Consider the following 27,628-nt stretch of genomic DNA (forward strand, 5'->3'; position numbering starts at 1 on the left):
ATTAAATGGTGATGACTTTAATCATCGAGTGCAATTCTGTCAATGGGCATTAACAGAGAATGCATTGTAGTTCTACCTGTTTACCGATGAAGCGGTTTTCACAAACCACGGGGCAGTGAATCTACGGAAGATGCATTACTGGCCTGTGGACAATCCTCGCTGGCTCAGACAGGTAGAGCGACAGCGACCGTGGACTGTAAATGTATGGTGCGGAATCATTGGCGACCACCTCACTGGTCCTCACTTCATTGCAGGGGCCCAAACAGCTGCAACATACATCGTGTTTCTACAGAATGATCCGCCAACGTTGCTCGAAAATGTCCCACTGGAAACGCGTCGACGTATGTGGTATCAGCATGATGCTGCACCTGCACATTCCGCAATTAACACTAGGCTGACCCTTGACAGGATGTTCGACGGGCGTTTCATAGGACGTGAAGGACGCATAAATTGGCCATCCCGTTCTCCTGATCTGACACCTCTGGACTTCTTTCTGTGGAGTACGTTAAAGGAGAATGTGTACCGTGATGTGCCTACAACCCCAGAGGATATGAAACAACGTATTGTGGCAGCCTGCGGCGACATTACACCAGATGTACTGCGGCGTGTACTACATTCATTACACCAGATTGAAGTTGTGTGCAGCAAATGATGGCCACCACATTGAACATCTATTGGTCTGACATGTCGGGACACATTCTATTCCACTCCGTAATTGAAAACGGAAACCACGTGTGTACGTGTACCTCACCCCTCATGGTAATGTACATGTGCGTCAGTGAAGAAGACCAATAAAAAGGTGTTAACATGTGGACGTAATGTGCTGTTCCAGTCTCTTCTGTACCTAAGGTCCATCACCGTTCTCTTTGGATCCCTACGTAATTCGGTGCTCTCCGATACACACGATCGAACAGCAGAGGAGTGGTACTCAAGCGTCAACTTTAGGTTACAATATCTCCGGATGTAATTAACATTTTACAATGCAACAAACGCCACTGATTATGTATTTGTTTATATGTTCAGATGTGCTAACAAAACTAACGTGGTTCCATTTAAAAAAACGTAGGTTTGTGTTAAAAAACATACTTCCGTGCATTTTTGTATGGTTTGTATTAACCAATTACACTAGCCCCTCTCCTCCCGTTCGGTGTGTGGAATCGATTCGTCAGTATTTGATGTGGTTTACGAAATATATCCAGCGGTACTGTTAGGTGACTCACCATGTATACGATGTACAACCTATCACATGATACCTAACTGTGTTTGTAGATCACGGCAAAGTATGTTGATGAATGCTTCTAAGGTGCGAAATTATAGCCACCTTCAACACTTTAGCGCCAGATTTGACGTCACTGCCCTAACGGATACGTTCGTCGTACGTCCCACATTGACATCCCTGGTCATTTCAGGCGGTATTGCCTATCTATTATCTCTGAAAACTTTAACCAAACGCCGTTAAGGGAAGCCCGTAGGCCAATGCGTTGCCCGTGGTGAGACGCAGTGGAGGACACAGAAAAGGAGGGGGCGCTAAAAATACCTCGAGCTACCTTCACTTTTACCGTAATAAAAAATAATCAAGTCACATGCTAAGTTTACGAAAGTTTCATTTAAATTGATTATACACATATAAAGACAATGCCATCTTATGGTGTAAAAAAGTTACAATTGTGGTTTTCTTCCTTAAATGATGAATTGTATGCGCCTATTCTTCCTGGCAAATTGGTTAATTACATCGTCAATAGTACAGTCAATGTAAGGGTGAGTGCTCAACAGAGTTAAACCATTACGTCGATCCTCTTTCATTGTCGACGTCAGCTATGTCTTTGTACGCCGCAGTGTTGAAAACCTTATTTGTACTGTAGCAATAGATGCAGGTAGAAAAGCAAATATTTTGTACAGCGTGTGCAAAGTAGGATAGTGAGATCTAGGACAAGCAGACAACGCTTGCATAACAATATAGTATTTCTCCTTCTGAATGTAAACTAGCTTCCTATTCGGTGAATAGTCCGTATTTATAACGCTACGTACCGAAGCTTCTCTGTACAAGAAAACAATAGAATATTCGCGACTGTTCACGAAAAGATTGTTGAAATGGCTCTGATCACCATGAGACTTAACATCTGAGGTCATCAGTCCCCTAGGACTCAGAACTACTTAAACCTAACTAACCTAAGGACATCACACACATCCATGCCCAAGGTAGGATTCGAACCTGCGACCGTAGCAGCCGCACGGTTCCGGAATGAAGCGCCTAGAACCGCTCGGCCACAAAGGCCGACCTCTCGAACAAATGCCAGACAGAATAACGTGTTGAGGTAACTAGAAAGGCCGAGACTTTTCTCGTAGGGATGTGTTAACTATCTGTGTGTCAGACAGAAACGTATAAAATACGATGATGCGGACGCGCGTGCTACATAGGAAAGTAGAACTAATCGACAACTCGATTCAGTCGAGTCGACTGACGAAAGAAACGAACGAATAGCTTGCGGGCTGACTGGCGCGAGGGCGGCACGGTTGGCAATTTAGAGAACCTGCATTTTAAGCTGACAGCCAAACGATTCTTCTGCACTCAACATACATTTTGCGTAAGGACCACGAAGATGAGATACGAGGAATTAGGGATCATATAGAGGCACATAGATAGTCGTTGTTCCCACGCTCTGTTTCCGAGTGGTTCAAAAAAATGGTTCAAATGGCTCTGAGCACTATGGGACTTAACTTCTGAGGTTATCAGTCGCTAGAACGTAGAACTACTTAAACGTAACTAACCTAAGGACATCACACACATTCATGCCCGAGGCAGGATTCGAACCTGCGACCGTAGCGGCCGCGCGCTTCCAGACTGTAGCGCCTAGAACCGCTGAACCGCTGGGCCATTGCGGCCGGCGTTTCTGAGTGGAACAGGAAAGGAAACGACAATAGTGGTACGGGGTACGCTCCACCACGCACCGTACGGTGGTTTGCGGAGTATCTACGTAAACGTAGATCAACGAGTAGTATGGTGCACTGCGCTGGTGTTCTTCATTACAGCATGTCCCGCAGACAACATTCGCATGACTTCACATGTGGAACAACGATCGGGAAACTGAAAGGAGGACGAGATGTGACTAGTGTATCCCAGGAGTTTGGTATTGCTCACAGCATTGCTTCACGATCATAGGGCGCGTTTCGAACCACAGGCACTGCCGACGGAAGGAGAGCGCGTTTTCGAACACGATCGACTGCAACAGCAGGTGACCGCTACGTTGTGCAATGAACAACATGGGACCCACGTCAGACAGCGGATGCAATTGCAACCACAGCTGAGAGGACCGCAAGGCACGCAACATCACACTCCACAGTGGCACGACGACAGCGTGAGGGTCATAGCTTTGCTCGACAACAGTTGCGTTCCGTTGACCCCCGCACATCTGTGGCATCGTTTACAGACGTACCAAGAGCACAGGGACTGGACCAAAGGTCAGTGGCGTCGTGTGCTCATCTGAGATGAGAGCAGATTAATTCTGAGTAGTGACGGACGTACTCTTACACGGCGGGAGGAGGTAACATGTAATGCGCACAAGACAAAGCAAAGGACGTAGATGGCTCACCTACGGAACTGCTTAAGTCATAGGAGGAAGTGAGAAGCAAATGATCAATCAACTTATTAAGCAGAATGTATGACACCGGACGCATACTGTCATACTTGCACATAATTAGGAAATTATGGAGTAATGTGTGAAAAGAGACGGGAAGCATCCAGAATGGTAAGAGGAAACGAAATAAAAGTACACGTTGTGAGAGAGTATGTGATGTTATTCCTGTGATTATAATATCGAGTGAAATTCACAAAGAGTTATGTAATACGAATTCATTTATCAGGATGACGCACATCCTCTGACCTGCACTCGTGTCATAAGGCCTTTCTATCCCCTGAGAAACAAACTGCCCGACAGTTGTTGCAACTGGTTTGTCACGTCTTGGATACTGGCACTGGGGCAGATTGGACACCGGGGTTGGCCCCAAACATGTTCTATCGTCATCGCACTGGGGAACTTGTTGGCCACGGAAGTACCTGACACCACGCCGAAAGAACGAATCTTTCACTCTGGTGCGAAGTGTGCTCCGATGTGAATTTTCCTGGCGAATTAAAACTGTGTCGCAGTCCGGGATTCGAACCTGGAACCTTTGCCTTTCTCTGGCAAATACTCTAGTGACTGCTTAACTACCGTTAGTGCTTAACTGCCGCCATTATGTCACCTCCTGCCTTTCAGACTCCACTCTTCAGAGCGACTTTTGCGGCTTGCACTGGCCACACTGAGAGCTGAATGACTCTCTTGAGTGACACCGCACCCACATGCTCTCGGTCAGACGAGGAAACCGCAATTCTGTAAATTCTCTTCCCACTGAGCAACGCTTACTCTGAATTTGTACACTCTGAACGTCTCCCATCTCTCCGCATACAGCGGACAGATATTCGTAAGACGAGATTCAGTAATGGCCCTGGAATTTTATCCATCTTTTCATCCAAATGGTTCAAATGGCTCTGAGCACTATAGGACTTAACATCTATGGTCATCAGTCCCCTAGAACTTAGAACTACTTAAACCTAACTAACCTAAGGACAGAACACAACACCCAGTCATCATGAGGCAGAGAAATCTTTTCATCCAACTGGTTGTGCCTAGGAACTCTGCATTAGATCCAAACCCTGTGTCTGTGCCTCGGTAACTGAGTGGCTGGTTGTTAGCCGGGGAGCAGGTACTATGTCGAGCCAGACAGCTGCAACCTCTCCTTTTAAGGTGTTGGTAGTTGGTGAATGTGGGATGCAGTCAACACCAAAGTTTCTCCATTGGTGTTGAGACTGGTTGATCAGAAATTTATTTAACTGCGCTTCGGCTCCACAGGCTGTGCTGGCTGACTTCTAAACGGGATAAATAACATTATTGGAATAGTGCATTTCAAAGGGTGAAGCTCGATTTGGCGTAGTTTCCAACTAGTTGTGATTGGACTAGTGGCCCTATATTTTATCTGTCGACGAGAAATTCTGTTTTATAGAGGCTTTCCTGTTGCTGTTACGAAAACCACAAACCTTGAGAGGCACCCACATGCCTTGCTCATACTGTGGCATCAAGCAGTCAGGCCTGCTAGATGAGTGGTCTGCCAAGCGAGTGGATTCATTCTTATTTGTCGAGTAACATGAACTCTCGTACTCACAACTAAGTTTCAAATTATCCTCCTATATGAATAATACGCAACGGAAACACACCTCTGACTATCAGCAATTTACAGAACTCTAACTGTTCACTACGCACTGGCAATACCACATTTTTTTTTTTTTAACGGCTTTTCTCAACACGTGGCCATCGCACTGAATATGAATGGCGCACCCATTATAAATTCTAGATATCATGACAACATACAATTCGAAGGAAAAATCCACCAATCTTTTTCTTTTCACTATCTTATTTATTCCGATAAATTCTGTAACCTAAACACACAAATTCTATAACCTACAACAATAACACATGAGAAATTCCGCCCAGTGGGCATGGCTTTACCTTGGTGAATCTCTATATTATGGTCTCATAATTATTTAACGCTACAGTGCACTTTCTGGATAGGATGGTGGATCTTTTATTATTTCTCACACTTCGACTCTCACAATCATCATCACGAAACTTTCCTCCAGACTGAGCTGTACAGAAGGAACAAGCATAACCCACTAATCTTTTGAAACTACCTCGCTACTCTCCAATGCAAACCACACATACCCAAATTACATGACATACACCACACTACAATATGAAATACTACACAGGTAATAGTCACAACATTATCACTTTCAGCTTTCCCACTTCAATTAATATTTATCCCAGTTTCACACGACACTGCCCCACTTCGTAATTCTACTTTTCTACTATGAACTCTGGAGATATATGCACGTCTTCCTGTGCAATACAAGCCAAGTGGCGTTGCTGGATAGACGGCCAACTCACCTTTTTTCTCTCTCAGAGTTTTAATCTAGCGTCACACGGAATCATATCACGCAAAGTAATATTAAGAACGTATTCATCACACACGCGAGTCCTCAACTGATACTATGGACGAGTACTTCTCTTTATCCTTTGTCTCACACACAGATTGAGACTCATACAGTACTCACCACGTGAAAGTACTCGTCTCTAATTTCAAGTCCTACACACGCTATTTCTTAAATATTTCAACTTATAGTACACACGCTAGTAATTCAGCTTAACTTAAGCACACGGAAGTATTTCAACTTATTGCTACACGTGGTTTCATTGTGACCGTTGGTCACTTCCGAAGATTACTATGATCCCATTAATATTACCTGCCTGACATTTAATTCTCCCCACAAAAGTTCCAGAAATAGAGAAATTATTATTTCAAACTACTCGTAAGTATTCCACATGCATACCATATCTCCACTCTTTTGTCTTTACAGACAACACCTAAGACAGGTCTTACCAACACTAGATCCAGCGGCAGAGTGCTGAAACATGGCCGTTCTTCAGGTTCTCTCGCACCTCTGCCGAAGTGGGGGAGCACCTTGCTACCGTATTGGTCAGCCACATTTCAGGCGCTCAAAGCTCAGGTAAATTTCATCTCTTTGGTCCCACCAAAGGTGGCCAAAGGATCGTCTCAAACATGATCATATATTCACATTCTCTATCTGCAGTTAGCAGACGACCATACATTCATTCATTTCACAGATCTCACCAAACTGGATGTAGGAATTTATTTTGAGGAAGTGCACATGTGATCAATTAAATAAATAAATTTGCATTCTTTCCCACATTTGTATCCGGCTTCGCTGTATTAATTGAAATTGAGTTATTTTACAAAAAATGTGCTGTTCTGACAAAAATAATGAAGTATGTTGTACCTATTTTCAATGTCGGGCGGTACTGTACCCTTTCAACCTATGACATTTTAGGGTCTGGCTAAATCTGATTTTCTTTGTATCACTCATTCTGCCACTTCAGGGTTTCTGTATCACTCAAAATGGGGTGATAGTTAATGTTAACCATAAATAATAAAGATGAATTTCGCTGTCCTGTAATATAAGGTGGTCCATCTGAAGTTTCGGATGAGATTATCTCGAAAACTATACGTCGGGTAAAAATAGTGGGTAAGACAAGTTCTTAAGCTCAAAGAGGGACATCAAATGATACTCCACGTGACCCCCCGCTCCCGCCCGCTTGGGTGGGGCGGAGGACAACTTTTAAATCTTAAATGGAAACTCATTTTTTTACTGCAGATTCGGATTCTCTATAAAAAAATTCATCAAGTTTTGTCTGAAACATTTTTTAAGCCATTGACAGATGGCGCTTAAATTGAGAAAAATTAAAATTGGTGAAGAACTGCGATTCATTTAGAATGATCCGATAAGGACGCATCAAATGTGCACCAATTACCCTATTTGTTTACTAAATATATCCTACCCGCCACAGTTTTTGATGGAGGGAGGCGGAATGGTGTTAAAATTTCGTTAGGGAACTCTTCACAATTGCATTACTCACCAGACTGTGGCGCTACCTTGGCCAAACTGCGAACTTTGGCTCAGTATAAAGATCGGTGCAATGCGATCAGACATCACTTCACTTTCAGATTGTGAACCGTAAACATCAACTGACGAAAGTAAATTATTCTTTAGCGAAACATGTCTCACTATCCTCCTCCAGAGATTGTTAAATGACGTTAATTTTAGGTGAATGCCATAACAATTACGCTGCAGCTGCACAATTGTATGCGGATCGTTTCCCAAACAGACGAAATCCAAGCGAAAACATTATTCGAAATTGCACTCAACGAGCTCGAAACGGATAAATGCACGGTCCACCTCGTCATCGTGAATACAATGAAAATGACGCTCGTACCCTTACCGTTCTCGCCTGTGTTCAACTGGATCCCGAAATGAATAGTCGTGAGATTCAGAGACAAACTAGAATACCGAAGTCAACTGTTTTGAGGATTTTGAAGTCACATAAATATCATATCACGCTGACACACGCATTAACGCTGAAAGATATGCAAATATGCGCGCATTTCTGCCAATGGGCCTTGGGAATGATAAGAGGCGACAATGATTTTTTTAGATACGTTATGTTCACCGATGAAGCCAAAAACAATGGCGAATTAAATCGTCATGATTGTCATTATTGGTCCCCTGTCAATCCACACTGGCACAGACCCGTTGACAATTAACACAAATGGCCATTAATGGTCTGGTGTGACGTTTTAAACGGTTACTTGATAGGACCATATTTTTTTGACCGAAATGTTACTGGGGAATCTTATTTACAACTTCTCCGTGATGATTTGTTGGAGCTAATGGAAGATGTTGATTTAGAAACTAGGCAACGAATGTGGTTCCAACAGGACGGAGCAGCTCCCCATTATGCTAAAAATGTGTTTAACGTTTTAAACTTACGGTACCCTGGTCGGTGGATAGGACGCGGCGGACCACCTCAGTGGCCTCCACGTTCAGCAGACCTAACATCTGATTTTTTCTTGTGGGGTTATTTAAAAAATATTGTTTATGAAAGACAGCCCACAACCAGAAACGATATGGAGCAACGCATTCGAAGAGCGTGTGCAGCCATACCACGGGATGTGCTGCTCAAAACAGTGGACAACTTTCTCAGACGACTGACTTGAAGCAAATGGGGATAATTCTGAACAATTTCTTCGTGGCTAATTTCATTAGTTAAGCCCCCTAAATTGTGAGGGGCAAGGGGACTCACACTAATGAAGCACCCCATGGGAACATCATTCTACTACGTCCATGTCGTTGTTTATGGATAGGGCTAAAAGTAGGACATAAAAACAAGAAATCTTACACGTAGCCACCAAGATATTTAATAATTTGAACAACCATATTTAGTCAAGGTTGTCTTTAGGGCACACTGTGATGACATGGTTGAGAGAAGGTAGAGAAACGGAGGCTGTCCATTAAGTCTCTTTGCAAATTCACTCATTTGTTTAGTTAAGCAAAGGAAAGGATACAATTGTGAAATCTTACTTCTGGTTTTCAAACTCTGTCTTCTACAAAACCCAATGTATTTCTCTTTTCCATCCACGCAGATATGTTTCGAAACCATTATGTTATCTTTCGTGTTCTTAATTTATTTCTGTAAAAATATTATACTGATTTCATGGTTGTTTTCCTACTTTAAGTAAAAAATTATAACATATGCGCTCTCATTTTTATTTTCAGGTTTCTACTTATAGCTTTTATAGTTTACAATATGTCGTCTGCAAAACAGTCATAAGAATTTGCTTACAGAGTCGTTAAGTTTGAAATTCTTTCCTGCGAATAGTAATGCTGTATGTCCTGTTCACTTCCATCCTCTTGCACATCACTGGTGTGTTCGGTTGTTTCGTTCTAATTAAATACACTTGTTTCACATCTTTTGCACTCCATCCTAAACTTGTATCATACTCAAAACGAGATTTGAGAGTAATATTTTGACGCTATAGTCATCTAAAGACGCTATGTCGCCTCTCGTTCATTTATGATTTTTGTAGTCAGTGTGGTGGAGATTTCGAATGTTTGTTTAATTTCTTTGATGCGTTTTTGGGTAATACAGCATATTTAATGTACTATGTTGCCTTTGATGAAGTGTCGTATAAATCAGCAAGTATTGCAAATAGTGTTTTGTTGTATAGTATTGTATATTTATTCAAAACTTTCTTTCCTTGTATTACTGCTTTTTGTATCTTGTAGTTCCTTTCAATTGTAAGATTTTGGTAGAGAATATTGCTTTCATTGAGAATCATGAAATCAGATTCAGTATTGTTTAGGTGATGGTTTTCCTCCATGAGATGATGTAATGACATCTTTTAAGGTTCTTAGGTGACAAATTCCAACTTGTATTGCCTCTTTTAGATATGCTGGGATGAATTGCAAGTTACGTGATCATGTTCAGCTGTGTTAAACTTACCTATGTAGGGGTTGTTAGTGTTTAGCTTCTTCTGGACAATATGTCATGTGGTACTTGTGTCCTAGTTCGTCAATAAGTTTCCTGCCCTATGGACAGTTTTGCTGCTATATATTAGTATGTTTCATGCAATGATCCGAGTAATGTGTTCTGCATTCTCTGTGTTTATCATGTGTTTGTGTTCCTGCTTCTTTGTTGTGGCTGGTAATTTATGCTTGGTATGTTATTTCTTAATTTCCTTTTTCATGTCATTGGTTAGTTTGTTTATTGTTGGTCTACTGTACCCACTTTATGGACAACGAGCGGATTGTGTTTAGTTACTGCGTAAAGTTAAATTTATCCAGTGGTGCTCTATTAAGAGTGTATAGCACATATCAAAAACGTGTTTATTCGAGTGCCAGTGGCTGAATGGACTGGTTGCCTGCATATTCTAAAGTTGTGTTTATTATTGATTCTGTGTATGATGGTGTCTAGGAAATTTCATTTCATTTCTGCTTCTGAGTGAATGGCGATTATACTTTTAGGGTGGCCTTGTTTATGTCACTGAGTAGCTGTTTATATGCATTCCGTTTCATCTACAAAATAAATTATATCATATTCATAGCAGTAACAGTAAATAGCGCTGTATTAGTTTGGTTATGTAATTTGACAGAATATTTGATTTTCTGTGTGGCTCAGAAAAATTTTGGCAGCTAGGTGACTGATGGGTGGGCCCACTACTAGGCTTTCATTGTTGAAAATGGAGTATCTCTGTTCTTTTGTTGTTCCTTTGATTTTGCAGTTGTCCGTTTACAATGTTGATTGCTTCTTTTGTTGTATTCTTTGATGCTATATCAAAGTTTATTGTAATGATACGATTATGTAGGAGAGGTAATTGGTCGCCCAGTATTGGTACGAGGTAAGACCAATTTGATGTAGTGCTGACCGGTAGTGGTCCCTGGGCTCAGGGTGTGCCACAATAGGTTCAGCTAGGTGACTGGCTCAGGCGAGCCCAAGTACCAAGATGAGCATGCCAGTAATTGGTCAGTCCCAAAGTTGGGAATTTGGATGGCTGTTACTCTCATGGCTTTTATGCAGGAAAGGCACCGAAAACGGTGGAGTGTCAAGCAAGGTGAAAGATAGCTTCTTACAGCTCTTTCAGAATCTATAATCATTTAGAGTCAAATATTAAGGCAAATCTCAATACATTTGCAATCTCAGAAAAATGAGGCACATCTCATGACAACAATATTTTCAATATCTTTAAAATTACAAAAGTTAATGTTTCATAGTGAATAAAAATTTTCACAATGAAGCTATCAATTAACAACTTTTAAAGGCTTCAAGCGGTTCCAGTATACGATATTTCAAATGGCAGCATTTCACTATAGCTGTTATCCCAGAAAGCTATGTATCTGCATCTGTTTTATTGCTTGACTCATTCTTTCTTTTATGTCGTTTGATTACACAAATGCTTGTCAGAACAAATTCTTCACAGTTACACAGCAAATGAATACAGCATGCATATCTCTCATATTGTCACACTTGTTTAGTTGCTTAATGAAGAGATTACCATTTTGCCAGTAAATTTATTTAAATATTGATATCAAGCTCTGTTAGCAAACTGTGCTAATTTAAAAGTAGTGAATCGTGTATGTTAGTGGAGACCACAGTTCGAAAGAGATCAAAAGATACTTCTATCAAGAAGGCATAAATAGCTGTTTAATGACAATTTATTGTCATTTAATGTGAGTCCACTTGTACAAGAATACTATCTTATTTATTTATGAACAAACTTTTATTTGTAATTAGTGTGTATGGTCTCACAGTGAGCGATTTTTACAGTACTTCTGAATTTAAATACTGTTATAAGATATTAGTTTAATCCGAGGAGTGCTCATATTGAGTCAAATCGTGTCTGTGGAGGTTAAGAATTATCTATTCTTGGTGGGAATGGCCTCCAAGCTAATGGAAAAGCAGACAGTAGCCGAACACTAAGAGAGTCAAGTGGATAGTTGGACTTTTCGAGTAAAGAGCTCAATGGAGCGATTCTGGACAGTTTTAAAATTGGACTTGAGTAAGGTACCCTTGTCAGTGACATAGTGCTGTATTCGGCCATTTGGCTGATAGATTCTGGGCAGCAAACAGCCGCTATGAAACTAACTTTTAAGTTACATCTCGAAGGAGGAGGACACTCGGATGTTCATTCTGGAAGTAGGCAGACCTGCCTGTGGTATTAGGTTACATTCGGTGGGCGGTGGATGGCACACACTTCTGAGGACTCTTCCGCGTTGGTGCTTGAGAGAGGCAGACCTTCCTGTGGTAACGAGCGGTATGTAATCATGGAGGTGTTTGATTCTGGGCGGTGAACGGCAGCTACGTTACTCTAATTTCTTATGGGACATATCTCGAGAGATCTGAATGTGTTCCAGAATGGGACTCTCAACTTTTCCCACTTATTTTGCAGATCTGAGGATCGGCAGAATATGAGGTACTATTGTTTGTATTATGTGTGCCAATTTGTGAATCACGATGTTGAACTCTAAACTGTTTTGATCTGAGGAATATTGTGTGTATTATAATCATGAATTTGACTTAGTCTTTGTGTATCTTTGATGACTATTTAGGTTGGGGATTTTGCTACCATTCTCATAACACTCAGCGTAACTTAAGTGTGTTTAACAAGGGTATTTTCTGTCCGTATTTATCTGAATATTGTAGGATCACTTTTCCTTTACTTGAGATGTCCTTTCCGAATAAGAATTATTCAACATAATTCTCTGTTGTCTACATCACTTACAGATGTTCTAACAGAACCCTCGGCATTGAATTATTTGTCTAATATTGAGTTTATATATTTGTGTATATTTTATTAATCCAGAATAGACTTATTTGACTGCAGGGTCACAGCTGTAGACTTCTGTTTTTTTGCAGCAATTTAGATTTGAGGAGTGAAAGCACACGTGTGTAGCTTGACCCTACAACTACAATGAGCTACTCTTTTAAACGGACCCATGCATAGCCGAAGTACCTAAAGTATGAGTAACCATTTATAAACATGCAACTGGTTCACTCGCATGGGATGCTGTTCGGGAGAGCAACTAAACTTGTTGTAACCTTTAGGTACAGTCGCAAAATATAATTTGCTGTTGTAGCATATTAATGAATTCCATCATTATTATTGGTTCACTGGTGTTTTGCAGGTACTTGTTGTTTGTGTACATGTACAGTTTGTGTAACAGTATATGTATGTCTAGCCGTGTAGTAAGATGGTGTATTTTTGCAGCTGATTACAGGCCTAATTGATCTTTGTTAGACAAATCAAGTTGCGTGCTTTGGAGTTCTTCTGTCTCACTGTTTTCTGTGAACTAGCGTGATGGTAATTTCGATGGTATTTACTGGATTCTGTATGTTTCATTAGAATATTGTGCTTGGAAATGTAAGTACAGGGCATACACAACAATTGCTCTCAGAATAAGTGTTTTAAAAGTGGTAATTGCAAACAGATTCTTCTGACTCATATAAACACAATATGGTCTGCAGAAATACACTTTCAACCAATGTAACTTCAGGTGAGCAATAAAGAAAAATGGCAAAAAAAATTTTCTTGTGTTATATAATAACAAACTGACAATTTTCCAAATTTTTCCTTTATTTGTATTGTGAAAGTTGCTTCTTCGCCAATTGCATGATTCTAGGTCAATGGTAAATACCTTACAGGTTTTAGCGAGTGAGTTCGTGGGTATTAAAATATGTGACGTGACTGTGCGTCTTCATATTTGCGCGATGCAATGATTGTTCCATACAATTTCTGGCGTACAGCCGCATAAATTTCACTTCTTCTTATGATATTTCGGCTGTATACCGTACAGCCATGTTTAGAGTGAGCCGGGTGACTGACGCTCCAGCACTTACTTCGTTCTTTTAAACCCACGGACTGCGCCACTGCGCATGCGGCCAGACGTACGTAAGGCGCCAGAGACGTTGATGGGGACAAAGAAGTACAACACACGCGCAGAATAAGATCTGTGGCTGCACGGTCGTTCCACACGGTGATATCGATGTTACCACTGCGAGCTGCAACGTTGCGACGTAGTCGCGTCCTTGCTCACAAAGGTTCCTCTTTCAGAATCTTTCTTTCTCACTGGCAAAACCTTTGATAAAGAGATTTCAATCTTGTTCAAACATGTCTTGATCTTAACATACTTTTTATTTTATAACGAATTTTTTGAAGAGATTGACGGTACCGCCATTGATAGTATTTTATCGCCCTGGGTGGCCAACTTCTTTATTAATGACTTCCAGGAAAAGGCGCTGGAATCTGCTAGCTTGAAGCCTACACTATTTTGGAGGTAGGTGATCACACGGTTGTAGTGTGGCCCCGTGGTGAAGATAAATTAATAGAATATTGAGTCTTCAGAATTTCACCTTAGAAAAATTCAGTTCACAACTGAAATCGGAAAACATGTATGCCTTCCATTTTTCGATGTTTTGGACACGCAGTATACGGAAATCGACGCATATGCATTTATACACTACTGGCCATTAAAATTGCTACACCAAGAAGAAATGCGGGTGAAAAACGGGTATTCACTGGACAAATATATTATACTAGAACTGGCATTTGATTACATTTTCACGTAGTTTGTGTGCATAGATCCTGATAAATCAGTACCCAGAACAACCACCTCTGGCCGTAATATCGGCCTTGATACGCCTGTGCATTGAGTCAAACAGAGCTTGGATGGTGTGTACAGGTACAGCTGTCCATGCAGCTTCAACACGATACCACTGTTCATCAAGAGTAGTGACTGGCGTTACACAGTTCTTCGGCCACCATTGACCAGACGTTTTCAATTGGTGAGAGATATGGAGAATGAAGGGTAGAGCCACGGGTCGGAACACATCTGAACTGTAACGTCCAGTGTTCAAAGTGCCGTCAGTGCGAACAAGAGGTGACCGAGAAGTGTAACCAATGGCACCCCATACCATCACGCCGGGTGATACGCCAGTATGGCGATGACGAATACACGCTACCTATGTGCGTTCACCGCGATGTCGCCAAACACGGATGCGACCATCACGATGCTGTAAACAGAACCTGGATTCATCCGAAAAAGTGACGTTTTGCCATTCGTGCACCCAGATTCGTCGTTGAGTACACCATCGCAGGCGCTCCTGTCTGTGATGGCAGCGTCAAGGGTAACTGCAGCCATGGTCTCCGAGCTGATAGTCCATGCTGCTGCAAACATCGTCGAACTGTTCGTGAACATGGTTGTTGTCTCGCAAACGTCCCCATCTGTTGACTCAGGGATCGAGACGTGGCTGCACAATCCGTTACAGCCATACGGATAAGATGCCTGTCATTTCGATTGCTACTGATACGAGGCCGTTGGGATCCAGCACGGCGTTCCGTATAACCCTCCTGAACCCACTGATTCCATATTCTGCTAACAGTCATTGGATCTCGACCAACGCGAGCAGCAATTTCGCGATACGATAAACGGAAATCGCGATAGGCTATAATCCGACCTTTATCAAAGTCGGAAACGTGATGGTACGCATTTCTCCTTCTTACACGACGTATCACAACAACGTTTCACCAGGCAACGCCGGTCAACTGCTGTTTCTGTATGAGAAATCGGTTGGAAACTTTCCTCACGTCAGCACGTTGTAGGTGTCGCCACCGGCGCGAACCTTGTGTGAATGCTCTTGAAAACTAATCATTTGCACATCGCATATCGTCTTCCTGTCGGTTAAATTCCGCGTCTGTAGAACATCTTCGTGGTGTAGCAATTTTAATTGCCAGAAGCGTATTTACGTGGAATTGCTGCCACCATCCTTGGCATACTACGAACGTTTTCAGAACTCTGGTATACAGGGCACACGTTATAACCGAGGAGGAGGACGAGAATAGCGTCTAACGGCCCATCTACGTCGAGGTGATTATAGACTGAGTACAAGCTCGGAATAGAGAAGGATGTGGAAGGAAATCGGCCGATGCCCTTTCAAACGAACCGTCCCGGCATTTACCTGAAGCGATTTAGGGAAACTGTGGAAAACTTAAACCAGAATGGCTGGACGTGGGTTGAAACCGTCATCATCCCAAATGCGAGTCCAGTGTGCTAACCACTGCCCCACCTCGCTCGGTGTCATTGCTAACGAGAGTCTCGAGGACGACATTCTACATTTGAGAGTAGTTAGAAGCCAAATGGTACTCTCCACAGCAGATACGTAAGGTATTACCATTGAAATCAACAGTCGGCAAAAGGAACATAGAAGAAAACATGGAAAGTTTTAAATCCATTGCTTTCCTGTCATACGTGGTAGGCCTATCGTGAAAAATAGGACGGATCCTCAGCAAACACAAAGCGAAAGTGATTATTCGCCCTCCATCGAAACAGCGGCACTCCTATTACCGTTAAAGATGATTCGGTGCTTCGGAGGCCTGGGGCTTATAGGAGCCCCTGTGAGTGTAGCCGTTCATACATCGGAGAGATGACATGTACAGTCCATGAGAGATGCACAGAGAACTGTAACACACCTGGCCTTTTTTCTTGAGCCCTCAGTCTTCTGACTGGTTTCATGTGGCCCTCCACGAATTCCTCTCCTGTGAAAACATCTTCATCTCAGAGCAGAACTTGCAAACTACGTCCTCAATTATTTTCTGGATGTATCCCAATCTCTGTCCTCCTCTACAGTTTCTGCCCTCTGCACCTCCCTTTAGTGTCATGGAAGTCATTTCCTGATCTCTTGGAGAGATGTCCTCTAGTCTTGTCTCTTCTCCTTTCAGATTCTGCGCAGAACCTCCTCATTCCTTACGTTATCAGTCCACTTAATTTTCAACATTCGTCTGTAGCACCACATCTCAAATCCTTCAATTCTCTTCTGTTCTAGTTTTCTCACAGTCCATGTTTCATTACCATACATTGCTGTGCTCCAAACGTACGTTTTCAAAATTTCTTCATCAAATTAAGGCCTATGTTTGGCTAGTAGATTTCTCTTGGCCAGGAATGCCATTTGTGGCAGTGTTAGTCTACTTTTGATGTCCTCCTTGCTCAGTACGTCATTGGTTATTTTGCTGCCCAGGTAGTAGAATTCCTTAACATGTACTTCGTGACCATCAGTCCTGATGTTAAGTTTCTTGCTGTTCTCATTTCTGCTACTTCTCATTACTTTCGTCTTTCTTCAGTTTACTCTCAATTCATATTCTACGCTCATTAGATGGTTTATTCCATTCAGCAGATCATGTAATTCTTCTTCACTTTCATCAGAATAGCAATGTAATCAGCGAATCATATCATTGATGTCCTTTAACTTTGATTTTTAATTCCACTAATGAACCTTTTGTTTATTTCCATCAATGTTCCTTCAATGTACAGATTCCACTGTAGGGGTGAAAGAGATATCCCTGTCTTACACATTTATAATCCTAGCACTTCGTACTTGGTCGTCCAATCTTACTACTCTCTCTTGGTTCTTGTACATATCGTTTATTACCCGTCTCTGCCTATAGCTTATCCCTGTTTTTCTCAGAACTGCGAACATCTGGCACCATTTTACACTGTGAAACACTTTTTCCAAGTCGCCAAATCCTATAAACGTGTCTTGATTTTTCTTTAGTCTTGCATCCATTTTGTTTTGACTTTTGTACAAGCTGATTCAGTCCTTCCAACAATCATTTCTTTTTCTATTTCTTCACATTTTTCATGTAGCCATTTCGTCTTAGCTTCCCTGGACTTCCTATTTATTTTATTCCTGAGCCACTTGTACTTCTCAGTTCCTGAATTTCCCTGAACATTTTTGTATTTCTTTTTTTCGTCGGTCAGTTGAAGTACTTCTTCTGTTACCATGGTTTTTTCGCCGTTAATAAGGGCAATCACAGAAGCTGGAAAGGAAAACATAGATACAATGTTTTCCTTTCCAGCCTCTGTGATTGCCCTTATTAGAAATGTCCAGTCCTCTTTAACTCTACTGCCTAGCGAGATATCCCTTATTGCTGCATCTACAGCCTTAGAGAACTTCAAGCGTATGTCGTCATCCCGTATCCCACATCTTTGGGTATTGATTTTTCTTGACTAATCTCTCAAACTTCAGCCTACTCTTCATCACTACTATATTGTGATCCGAGTCTATATCTGCTCCTGGGTACGCCTTACAATCTGATTTCGGAATCTTTGTCTCTCAAACTTCAGCCTACTCTTCATCACTACTATATTGTGATCTGAGTCTATATCTGCTCCTGGGTACGCCTTACAATCTGATTTCGGAAACTTTGTCTGACTATGATGCTATCTAACTGAAATCTTTCCGTATCAACCGCCCTTTCAGGAGTATACCTCCCACTCTTAAGATTCTTAAGCAGAGTATTTGCTATTACTAGCTGAAATTTATTACAGAACGCAATTAGTCTTTCTACTCTGTCGTTCCTTGTCCCAAGCTCATATTCTCCTCTAACTTTTCCTTCTGCTCCTTCCTCTGAAAACTGCGTTCCAGTTCCCCACGACTATTAGACTTTCATCTCCCTTTACGTACTGTGTTACCCTTTCAATATCCTCATATATTTTCTCTGTTTCTTCATCTTCAGCTTGCGACGTCGGCATGTATACTTGAACCATCGTTGTCGGTGTTGGTTTACTGTCGATTCTGATAAGAACAAACACGTCACTGAACTGTTCAGAATAACACGCTCTCGACCCTACCTTCCTATTCATAACGAATCCTACTCCCGTTCTATTATTTGCTGCTGCTGTTGATATTATTCTATACTCATCTGAACAGAAATCCTTCTCTTGTTTCCATTTCACTTGACTGACCCTAACTGTATTTAGATTGGGCATTTGCATTTCCCTTTTCAGATTTTATAGCTTCCCTACCACGTTCAAGCTTCTGACATTCCACGCAACGTCTCGTAGAAGTTGCCGTTTGATTATTCGATCTTTTTTCGTGGTCATGTCTCCCTTGGCAGTCCCCTCCCGGAACTCCCCAGTATCTTTTGCCAGGGATGGGATCATCTCCACATCTCCACACTTATTTAATTACAGGCCACATGTCCTGTGGATGCACGTCACGTGTGTTTAATGCAGTGGTTTCCATTGCTTTCTGCATCCTCATACCGTTGATCATAGCTGATTCTTCCGCCTTTGGGGGCAATTTCCCACCCCAAGGATAAGAGAGTGCCCTGAACCTCTGTCCACTCCTCTGCCCTCTTTGTCATGGCCGTTAGCAGAATGAGGCTGACCTCTTATGCTGGAAGTCTTCGGCCGATAATCGTTATTATTAATCAACATATACGCGGTGGCGGATTTTGAACCCGGAATCGAGGACGTTTTGATTACTAACCTTATGGGGCAGAAATGTAATAAACCTGTAATAAACCGAACCAAAAAAATCATATATAAATCAATACTAGAGAGTGTAGTTATGGGTGGAGTAGAGACTTGGACTAGAAATCTGAAACACCTAAAAAGTTTCAAGCAGTAGAAATGGACTTCTGGAGAAAATCAGCAAGAATTTCTAGAAAAGAGGAAGTAAGAAACGACGTAATGACAAAGAGAATTGAAGTAACAAAAAGAATACATGACGCTATGGATAGAAGGAAGTTACAACTGTACGGGCATGAAAGGAGAATAGAGGAAACCAGAATTCCGAAAAAGATCCTGGAATGGGAACCAGAGGGAAAGAAGAGGACGCCCTATGACCACCTGGCTCTAGAACGTACGGTTAACAATGAGAAGACTTGGCGCAGAGGAAGAAGACACAAAAAATCGAAACATCTGGAAGGACATCCTGAGAAGATACATTAAGATCTTGTGTAAAAAATGTAATAATTTCTAGGTATTTGTTATGTTTGAAAAAACCTTTGTATAGAGGAAAATCTCAATAAATATATAATAAAAGTGCTGGAATGTCTGTTACCCTGCTCACTCCGAAGATGCTGGACAGTACACAGCTGAAATATCAGGAGGAGAAGTGAAGTTAATTCGGATGCACGCCCGAAGTTTTATGGAACCAACATGTGACATGAATCTCCGTGTCTTTCGATTGCTGTGACTTACATTTTTTGCAGCACCAAGGGAACACAGACTTCAGACGTGGCATAAATTTCCACTCGATACATCCCCTCATTCTAAGAAAAATGTGTCTCAAGAAGCGGGCAGATAGGCAGGTGGATAACGTATGACGAAAAGTATTTCTTTTTCCTGTAATGTAATTACAAATTAACAGTTTTCGGATGTTTTCCTTTAATTTTACTGTGAAAGCTTGTGCTTGATCCATGATTCTAGGTCAAAGGGAAGTATCCTATAGGTTTTATTGACTGAGTTTGCGAGTATCAAAATATATGACATAAATGTTCGTATTTTTGGTTACATTAACTTAGATTCCTACATTTACCTATTCGCTAGGGGACTCTAGACCTTAGTAGGCCTATATGATGTAAACTTCAATTTGATATGTCTACCCACTCTGAGAAAAAGGGATTTTGACAGATGGACGAACAGACAGTCAAACAACAAATAACAATCCTTTTTTTCGTGTGAGGTAATTTCACATTAATAATTTTCGGATTCATTTTCCTTTCGTTGTACTGTGAAACGTTGCTGATTACCAAATGTAATAGTTCTGGATCAACCGGAAATATCCTGTATGCTTTGATGGCTGAGTTTGCAACTATCAACATGTGTGATGATTGGCCGTACCTTTACTACACCGCCACAAGACTACAGGCCTAAGTATGTCACATAAATTTCAACATGATACGCATAACCACTCCTGAGAAAAAAAGGGTTTTAACAAACGGATAGACAGATACAAGTGAAAATTCTCAAAATGTTTTTTTTCTTAACCGTACTGTGAAACCTTGCATTCTGCAAAATTTCATGATTCTAGGCCAAAGAGATGTACCGTGTAGGCTTTGACGAGTGAGTTCACGAATATCAAATTATGTAACATAAATGGCGGTATCTTTTGACTGAATTGACTTAAAAGCTTCATTATTCACACCACGAAGGAGCATGCACCTTAGCATGTGGCATGAATTGAACATCATACGTCTTCCCGTTCCCGAGAAAAAAAGATTTTTAACACTCGGACAGACACACGAACAACGAAGTGATACTATGAGGCTTCTGTTTCTACCATCTGAGGTACGGAATACTACAAACCCTTATTTTCGTGTTAGGGACTAATGTATGAAAACAAACAGGAACCAGAAACTTCATATTTTGTTTTTACAGACGTAAATTACAACCAACAGAAGATGACACGTTTTGGTAAATAAAAGAAAGGAATACATGGTGTTTTATAGAACACGAAACTTACCCCAAATTCAATGAGCAACGACGACAAAAACGTCAACGGGAGATTCCAACCGCACCAAAGTGACTATGTGAAACTTCTTACAAAATTTTGTATATATGCTAATTTTAATTTTCTCCCAGAAATACACCTTTCTAAAAGAACCATAAACTGCATGAATCACATCAAGACGAAGCCTTGCCTTGCCTTGCCTTGTTCTCTGTGGAATATGCTCGTGGATGGTGACAATGACATGAGTAACACACTGACTGAGATCAGTGAAGTCCCGTTCTTCTTTTCGCTACTTGGTATCTTTAACATAGTCCAATAGAGAGAAGTTGATGGGAATGAAAACTGATGAACGGTGGAGGTTGAGTAATTAGGCCACTGCTTCTAGTCCTCTGGTCTGCAAAGATTTCAATTCAGAAATCATTAATATGTAGTCGCCAATGTGGTGGTGCGCCGTCTTCCAGTAAAATGATGGCCGTTTGAATTGTGTGATTATGGTGGCAGTATCGAACAATAAAAGTTATTCATAACTCGCCAAACCAAACCTTACCATAGATGCACATACCTGATCCTGTTCCAAACATTCACTATTGGACTATGTCAATGGAGTTCGCTAATTGCGTGGGGGTATTGTGATCCCCAGGCTGTGATATTTTCATGTGCTCAGTTTCTCTGAAACATAAGAAATCGGCTCATCACTAAACGAACTCGAGTAAGGAATGTTTGACCTACAGACGTTCGTTCCAATATGTTTTCATTTTTGTTCATCATTTGGCTCCCGAGCCTGAAGAAACTGGACACTGTAAGCGTAAAGTCACAAATTTTTGAGCTGAAGTTTGTGTGCTCTAGAGCGTGATGGTTGTAAATTTCTCGTCCCACGCACGAATTGAAGGAAGTGGCGGTTGAGATCTACCATATTGAATTCTTAAGTTTAGCTCAGTCTGGAGGACCGATTTTCCTGCAATAAAGCGTGACACGCACTGTGTCTTTCCTTCTGGAATAGCTGATTCGTGGGGAGTTCGTTTCACTTTGTCTCATATGTCAACACAGTTCTGGAAAACACGCAAACACAATGTAGTTACAAATCTTCTTAACCACTGAGTATAAAGTAAAGTCTGACGAAGATATCTCTTAATTGTCTCTGTAATAAATACACTACTGGCCATTAAAATTGCTACACCACGAAGATGGCGTGTTATAGGCGCGAAATTTAACCGACAGGAAGAAGATGCTGTGATATGCAAATGATTAGCTTTTCAGAGCATTCACACAAGGCTGGCGCCGGTGGTGACACCTACAACGTGCTGACATGAGGAAAGTTTACAATCGATTTCTCATACACAAACAGCAGTTGACCGGCGTTGCCTGGTGAAACGTTGTTGTGATGCCTCGTGTAAGGAGGAGAAATGCGTACCATCACGTTTCCAATTTTGATAAAGGTCGAATTGTAGCCTATCGCGATTGCGGTTTATCGTATCACGACAATGCTGCTCGCATTGGTCGAGATCCAATGACTGTTAGCAGAATATGTAATCGGTGGGTTCAGGAGGGTAATACGGAACGCCGTTCTGGATCCCAACGGCCTCGTATCACTAGCAGTCGAAATGACAGGCATCTTATCTACAAATGGCGGTAACGGATCGTGCAGCCATGTCTCGATCCCTGAGTCAACAGATGGGGACGTTTGCAAGACAACAAGCATCTGCACGAACAGTTCGACGACGTTTGCAGCACCATGGACTATCAGCTCGGAGACCATGGCTGCGGTTACCGTTGACGCTGCATCACAGACAGGAGCGCCTGCGACGATGTACTCAACGACGAACCAGGGTGCACGAATGGCAAAACGTCATTTTTTCGGACGAATCCAGGTTCTGTTCACAACATCATGATGGTTGCATCCATATTTGGCGACATCACGGAGAACGCACATTGGAAGCGTGTATTCGTCATCGCCATACTGGCGTATCACCCGGCGTGATGGTATGGGGTGCCATTGGTTTCACTTCTCGGTCACCTCTTGTTCGCATTGACGGCACTTTGAACACTGGACGTTACATTTCGGATGTGTTACGACACGTGGCTCTACGCTTCATTCGATCGCAGTGAAACCCTACATTTCAGCAGGATAATGCACGACTGCATGTTGCAGATCCTGTACGGACCTTACTGGATACAGAAAATGTTCAACTGCTGCCCTGGCCAGCTCATGCTCCAGATCTCTCACCCATTGAAAATGTCTGGTCAATGGTGGCCGAGCAACTGGCTCGTCACAATACGCCAGTCACTACTCTTGATGAACTGTGATATCGTGTTGAAAAGCTGCATGGGCAGCTGTACGCCATCCAAGCTCTGTTTGACTCAATGCCCAGGCGTATCAAGGCTGCTATTACGGCCAGAGGTGGTTGTTCTGGGTACTGATTTCTCAGGATCTATGCACCCAAATTGCGTGAAAATGTAATCACATGTCAGTTCTAGTATAAGATATTTGTCCAATGAATACCAGTTTATCATCTGCATTTCTTCGTGGTGTAGCAATTTTAATGGCCAGTAGTGTATTTGAAATTGCGAAGAGTCTTTGTGGACGCAGTCTAATAGAGGTGAGAAACTAATCTGCTGGCAAAGAGAGGGCTACGAGGAGAAATCAGCTGAGAGCACTACGCCGGCGTGAAAGGACGGTCCGGCGGCGAGCCGCGTTGCTGGATAGGCGCCAGCGGCTGAGTGATGGGAGCATCCGTCTCGTGGCGCCGCCTTTGTGCAGCGGCCTCTTTCACTCGAGTTAACACCCCGTGTCACTCGCGCCAACGGCTCCAAGAGGCTGGGATATTGGGCAGCTGGCCTGCCTGCCCGCCTCTTCCTTATAAGTGATCGCTCAAACCAGAATTACCTCTTCCGGCAAGGACACATTGCTGATTAATTTTAATTACCAAAGAAAGCGAGTTACTTCGGGATCATCATCTTCAGGCGTAGGAGGGTCTTCTGTCGGCAGTTATTAACTACTTGTAAAATGATATTGCGCTTTGGTATTTGATTTCCGTAGATCAGTGCAAGATAGCCTTCATTCATCATAGCTGCAGACAAAAATTGTGTGCACCTACATCTACAAGGATACTCTACAAATCACACCTAAGTGCCTCGCAGAGGGTTCATCGAACCACCTTCACTATAATTCTCTATTACTGCACTTTCCAACAGCTCGCGGGAAAAAAGAATTCTTGTGTCTTTCCGTGTGAGCTTTGATTTCCCTTATTTCATTGTTATAATCCTTTCTCCCTATGTAGATCTGCGACGACAAAATATTTTCGCATTAGTAGGAGAAAGTTGGTGATTGAAATTTATTGAGAAGATCCCGCCACAGCGAGAAGCGCCATCCACCCCAAATCCTCTATCATGTTCGTGACACTCTCTCCCCTATTTCTCGATAACACAATACATGCTACCCTTCTTTGAACTTTGTCAATGTACTCGGTTAATCCTGTATTGTAAGGATCCCACACAGCGCAGCAGAACTCCAAAAGATGACGGGCAAGTGTAGTGTAGGCAGTCTCTTTAGTAGATCTGTTGCATTTGCTAAGAGTTCTGCCAATAAAACGTAGTCTTTGGTTCGTCTTCCCCACAACATTTTCTATATGTTACTGCGAATTTAAATTGTTCGTTACAGTAATTTCTATGTATTTAATTGAATTTAAGGTATTTATTTTTGACTGATTTATCGTGAAACAGAATTGCTAACCTCCTTTACATGCACATATCTGGGGAGATGATGTGCACTTGGATGGGTGCCATGAGTAAAACTGGTGTGGAACTGTGTTTGCTGAACAGCAGTTACGGATTCAGCTTGCTGTGCTCCTTCACAAGACGGGGATTGCAGGGCGTATACTACCGTCCTACTTCTGTTCAATTGGAGTCGTCGACATTGCTGCATAGATGGTTCCTCAAAGACAGTGCAGTAAAATCTTTCAATATCCAACTGCATTCTACGAATACGAGAATACTTTGTGGCTCCCATCCACATAGGGAAACATGGCCAATCGTAATCGTAAATTCGTCACTACGATCAAGGTGCAAGAGATATGTAGATAACCTAATTTCATCGGTATAGGACGCAATCTGGTTTACTTTGATGTATTTGTCCGAGAATTAGCAATGAACGGAAGTACTGCACAGTCATCTATCTTCATTTGCAGTCTGCTATAACGTATTCGCAAAGTAGTGCAGGGTTGGTGTACCGATAATCCAGAAATTGGGAAGCATGTAGCCGTGTCATTAGCTGGTGTTGAATTTACGGAAAAGCTACTAAAGTTGCTAAAATTCATCGCTTTATCAACTGCGGTGCTTATTACAGTACGTCGCTCCATATCGACGGTGTTGTAATGGCGACTTCTGCCACCGAATGTATCAGGATGGCCAAAATTAGTGGAAAGACATCAAATGTAGTGTGTGGGTGCCAGGAGCTGGCATATTAAAACTCGGTGAGAACTATCCAAATGATTTGTTTGTTTCCACCACAGTGCTCGATTCACCTCGGTCCGTGTCACAGGGTCGCGCAATGCTGAGGCCACCGCCTCAGCGACCCAGTGCAACGCACTGTGTGTCGGCCTTGGACGCCAGTGGAGTGCGGCGTCATCAGGATGCCAGGAGTTGGTTCAGTGGTCTGCAACCTTGCCGACTCAGCGCTGCTCGGGGTGAGAAATGGGTGGCCAGCTGCTGCTTCTTCCTCACTGGCATAGCTGAGATCATGGCAGCAACGACCGCCCATGATCCAGCATCTGAATCTGGGGCCCTCACCTTGGGAAGTCTCCAGCATGTGTCAGGAGCCAAGACGAGTGCCCGCAGTAGCGAGCCGAAGAGTGGCCCGCCCTGGCTGGCTGTGTACCCTGCGTTGGCCTCAGAGGGTCGAACCAACGACCCGCCGTGGACTGGGACGCTGGCGCCCCATCTGTTGCTGCATGTAGCCGGCGGTGTGACACACCTCGCCGTCCGGGAGAGCGGCCACACTTGAATGACCCTCGTTAGAAAACGGCACATGTTTATACTCGGCTGTGCGCCTCTGTTTTGCTAACACATCGCTCCGAGTCATGTACGCACAACACCTAAGTTGCGCCAGTGGTCCCCTTCTGCCTGCATGCCATTGCGCTTAAAGCTTTTCAGCGGTTCGACGGCCCTGTGGCCTCCTTTCTACTTCGCAACTATTGGTATGCGTAACTCACTGTAATCCGGCCTGAATCTGGCTGTAACTTGTGCTCCGAACATTGCACAAAACTAACATTCCCTATCCTAAACGGTGGTGCCGCTACAGTGTCATTTCGATCCCATCCGTTCATTGGTAGGCTGCTCATTAACGAATAATGATCGACTGACGCCACTTGTTTGAGATGGGGAGAGTCTTGATCAGAGCAGCACCTTCTGGGGATGGCCAGCACCGAAACAGTGATGGAGTGCATGACTGCACTTTGAGGAATCAATGCTCTTGGTCTCTTCGAAAGGTAACAGCGAGGCATCTGTGGTACACGACATTAAATGTAGGGTCTTGACGTTTGGACAGCTGTCTGGAAACTCCTCACAACTCTGAAGACCCTTCCAGTTTCTAGATATTGCAGCGTCCCTCACAATTTTTACAATAAGAAGCAGTATCTCTGTCTCGTATTTCAACCATCCTGTGCATAGTGAGGGCAGCATAGTTCACATCATGCTATGTCTTGCTTTCTGTGATAGCCAATGGATCAAAGCGTGTTAATGTCGGTTTAGCACCTGAGAGACCTCGAAGTCACGGTAGAAAAAACAAAATGTGTGGCTGTATACGCAGCTGTAGTCATACAATTCTTCGATGTGATACAGCAAAGAATAATGTATGAAACCGCTTATGAAACAGCGGCACAAGAACCCACTTCTTGTGTTTGATAGTCGATATGTTCTCCTCCAGTACAGGCGAAAAAACTTAACACAGGTCCGTGGAAGAGACTTCGATCGCTGTGCACCTGCTCCAGCGTACTGCAACACGTATATGTAATGGGATCACCACATATGGTCGATGTCAACATGCAGACGATATTGCTGTCACCGATGTATCGGAAGAGAGAGGGGCGGTAAAATCTTGTTGAGTTCTCTACCAGGTAACGTTAGCGAGGATTTTATAGTTCATAGTTTTACTCCATTGAATGTTACAAAAATAACCAGGTGAGAGAGATACACTGCGCTGTCAACGAAGACTCAGCCGCCATTACACGCTCCACCCTCGCATTTCTGCCGTGTTAATCATAAGAACACGGCAAAGGAGATTAGGACATGTACTGAATGATATTATAGACCGTCATTCGATATCGTTGGATTGTAGGTGTTATGCTTCTGAATTTCTCTGCGCAGTCCACATGTACTCTGCATGGTTATGAATTTCC

The sequence above is a fragment of the Schistocerca piceifrons genome, chromosome 6 (genome assembly GCF_021461385.2).
Source record: "Schistocerca piceifrons isolate TAMUIC-IGC-003096 chromosome 6, iqSchPice1.1, whole genome shotgun sequence".
Lineage (NCBI taxonomy): Eukaryota > Metazoa > Arthropoda > Insecta > Orthoptera > Acrididae > Schistocerca > Schistocerca piceifrons.